The following is a 4,473-nucleotide window of genomic DNA, read 5'->3' on the forward strand; positions in this document are numbered from 1 at the left end:
ATTAATCGATGGAATTTTCGGTAGAATACTCGATTAATAAAATATTCGATTGCTACAGCCTTACAGGAGTATTACACACACACACTGGCTTTCAAAGTTCATTTAGAGTTACTAAAGACTGACATTTTTTAGTACATAAACTGTGTTCACAGGAGGAGGGCAAATTTGTACAGTGCTATGCATAAGTTTAGACACCCATACTAAAGTTGACTAAAAAGAGGAATAAAAAATCATCTTTTGGAAACTGAACTTAATGCCTTAATTTAAAAAAATAGGAAAAACCCAACCTTTAAGGACACCAATTTTCTTTGTGAATGAATAATGTATCGTAAATAAATATATGTTCTTCCTTAAAATACAGGGTGCATAAGTTTGGACACCCCTATGTTAAATTCCCATAGAGGCAGGCAGATTTTTATTTTTAAGTATATTTAAAAAAAATTTTTTTTTAGGATACTATGCATCCTGATAAAGTTCCCTTGGCCTTTGGAATTAAAATAGCCCCACATCATCACATAGCCTTCACCATACCTAGAGATTGGCATGGTTTTATTTCAGTTAGCCTAATAGCTAGTTTGATTTGCATTGAGAGATGATCTTATGGAAAGTACTCCATGCCAATCTCTAGGTATGGTGAAGGCTATTTTTATGATGTGGGGCTATTTTAATTCCAAAGGCCAAGGGAACTTTATCAGGATGCATAGTATCCTAAAAAAATAAATAAAAAAAAATACTTAAAAATAAAAATCTGCCTGCCTCTATGGGAATTTAACATAGGGGTGTCCAAACTTATGCACCCTGTATTTTAAGGAAGAACATTTATTTATTTACGATACATTATTCATTCACAAAGAAAATTGGTGTCCTTAAAGGTTGGATTTTTCCTAATTTTTTAAATTAAGGCATTAAGGTCAATTTCCAAAAGATGATTTTTTATTCCTCTTTTTAGTCAACTTTAGCATGGGTGTCTAAACTTATGCATAGCACTGTATATGTGTATCTAGTGCTCTAATTCCTGCGGTTTGACTGCACAAGTTCAACTGTCAATTCTCCTGCCTTGAAGTTCACTTGTAAAATTACCATATTATGAGCAACAGGAGTCAACAATGTTAATTGCATTTGACACATATTTGTGGTACCGCCCCACTTTTTCAAATGAGCACAAAGTATGGGCAGTAAAATCAAAAATGCATTTGAAAGAAGTCTTAAGTGTGTGTCTTTGTGGAGATGGGGGACTGAAAGTAATGTGGATGTATTGGTGCATTACAGTAAATAATGCAGTGTGGAGAAATACAACAGCACTCTGTCTGAAGTGTCTGCTATTTTTCAGCAGCTGACAGATTACTTTTTCAGGTCAATGCAAAAAAAATGTCTTAACCTAGATCATTGCTGGAACACAATTTACAAAGCACTCAAAGCAATGGCAATGCAATGTATAAAATGCAAGCACAGCACTTTCTTAATTTGCTTTTTCAGAGAGAGAGAGAGAGAGAGAGAGAGAGAGAGAGTGTGTGAGAGAGAGTGTGAGAGAGAGAGAGAGAGAGAGAGAGTGAGAGAGAGAGAGAGAGAGAGAGAGAGTGAGAGTGAGAGAGAGAGTGTGTGTGTGTGTGTGTGTGAGTGAGTGTCTGTCAGCTTATGGAGAGACACAGTTTTAGGTCCATGATCATCCCTGCAACACCAGCGGACAATTCAAGCTTATGAAGATGCCTCTTATAACCATTTGATGTTCCTTATTTGTTTTTCCCTGATTTAAATATTAATACTGAAAAAAAAATGCGTAGGTTTCCATACATATGATATACCCTAACTGAAAATGTTTTTTTCAGTTTTTAATTTAATTTATTTTAAAAAGAATCTGAGACTCAAGTATGATCCAAGCGCAGCTTTATTTGAAAATCCAGAATCGTCATGCCAGGCAAAGTTTCAAAACATTTGCAAACAATCCACAAAGAATAACAGCGACAACAGAGAGCACTCAAACATGCAATGTGACAATTACAAAACCTCAATGAGAAATGGCACGGTATAAGAGAACATGGTATAAATAGGGTGAGACAAATAATGTAACGACACACAGGTGAATGCAATAATAATGATGAGTCCAGGCAAAGAATTATGGGAACTGCAGTTCATGACTGAGTGGCAAAGGTCAGAGAAAAGAGTGCCCTCTGGTGGTCAACATGGGCACAACAACTTGTAACTGTGACAGGAACACCTTCACTTTAGTGAATTACAGTAATAAAAATAAAAATTGTTTCTTGTACATACATTAAGGTAGGTATTGGCAAAATTTCACCTGTAGTAAATCAGTCTTACCAATACAATAAAGCTTTAGAATTTGAACATGTCTGTTTTTAAATGTTAAAAGTAATTTTATTGTGTAATTTTATTCCTGGTGTGGCGGGAAGCAAACATCCAATATCCTGAGATCTCAGTGGAGTACAAAATGTTTCCTGAAGCCTACCTCACCTGAATGACAGTCCTCAGATCTGCCTTCGGCCTTGGTTGAGAGTGATGCTTTGAGGGGGAGGGGGAGGGGGATGGGGAGGGGGGGGGCTCGAGAGGCAACACTCTCCTTCTGCTGCTGCAGGTGTGAGGAGCTGGTGGCTGATGGGTGGGGATGCTCCCTGGCAGCAGCCCCACGAGATCTGGAATGACAGTGGGGATGAACTGTTAGAATATGGCTGACTGTTGCTTCTCCTCCTGAAACATCTCTGGAATGACAGTGGGGATGAACTGTTAGAATATGGCTGACTGTTGCTTCTCCTCCTGAAACATCTCGACTACTGTATTTACGGCATCGCCAAAGAGGCCATAATGCGAAATCTGGGCATCAAGGAAGAAAAGCCCGGTCCTTCAAAGTATCGTCTTTGACGCAGCGTGAGTTCCCTCGAAAGGGAACCAATTTTATGTAAATTAAAAGGGTACATCATTTGAGACATATACTATTTATATCCTAAGGTGAAATCTAAGTGGAAAATTTTACTTTGGGCATTAGAAACTTTTTTATCTGATGAGTGAGAAGCACTAGCTATAAAGTCTCACCTTTTTAAATTTGGCAAATCTACAAACATACAGATATGTGACATTACCAAACACTTTTAAGCATTTACGAAAAGCTTTTCTAATATATTTATACAGCTTTGTATGCACTTAGTACTGTCCGACTGCACCCTTAGCTCTGGTTCCATCTTATCACTTCAGAGGCATTTACTAGAGATGGCTTAAAGTCAAGTCTGCGATGTCAGATCAAATACGGTTAATGATATTTGGATGTTATGGAGTGAAGCACTTAGATGATGCATGAAGAAACTGATAAACATTTGTACATGTGTGTGCGCGCACACATGTGAGAGACTGTGAGGCTTGATGGTGAAGTGTGCACAAAAAAGTCTGAGAGAAAATAAATCCTTGTCCCTCCTCGCTTCCCCCTCTTCACTCACTTTGTAGTTGAGAGCACCTTTGCAGCCCAGACACTAGATACTCAAGTGGTCTTATGAACCTCAAAGAGAAGGATAGACGTAACAAGGATTTCATGAGAGTGAATGATCCAGAGAGAAAAAATAGAAAGAGCTCAAGGTGAATGGCTTGAGAATGCACATGTGTGAGTGAGTGGCTTAGGCAAAAAGAGAGAAAGAGAGAGCAATGGGGAGGGTTAAGAGAGAGAGATCAGCAAAAATATAATAGTGTTGCAGAAGAATGATACATTTCAGGCTTTAGTGGGTGTCTGACAGGAGAGAGAGAGAGAGAGAGAGAGAGAGAGAGAGAGAGAGAGAGAGAGAGAGAGAGAGAGAGAGAGAGAGAGAGAGAGAGAGAGAGAGAGAGAGAGAGAGATTGGATAAAGTATGTCACTAGCCGTAGGCCGGGTGAAAAGGTGTCAGTCTCTCAAGTTGGACATGCTACTGAGAGTCTGGACATGAATCTTCCAGCTTAGGACAGACCTAACTGACAAGGCAAGCACATATATACTAACATTAGAATGATCCTCGCACACATACACACACACACACACACACACACACACACACACACACACACACACACACACACACACACACACACACACACACACACAACCTTTTTTGGTCCCCATAAAGTAAGGTTTACCAGGATCACACACACATACACAGGGGTGTAAAATGCACATAGAAATGACACTTAAGTATGGATACAGTGTCGAAATCTTCAAATAGAAGATTCAAATCAAATAAAAAAAAAAAATCAAATAAAATTGTCTGTAGGTGTGAATGCGTTCACTTTACCACTCGAAGGTGACTGGGCTCTCAGGCAGGATCACAATTATTCAGTTCAGCTCTGATGTAACGTCGAATGTGACTGACTAAGAGGGAACAATTGTTGTTGAACAAATTGGTAGATTGAATGATTCACTCATAAAGACAATCACATGTTTCGTTGATGAATGAATCCTCATTTTTGAACAAATGATTCAAATGAATGATTCAATGACTCGCT

This window comes from Squalius cephalus, assembly GCF_949319135.1.
Source record: "Squalius cephalus genome assembly, chromosome: 3".
NCBI lineage: Eukaryota > Metazoa > Chordata > Actinopteri > Cypriniformes > Leuciscidae > Squalius > Squalius cephalus.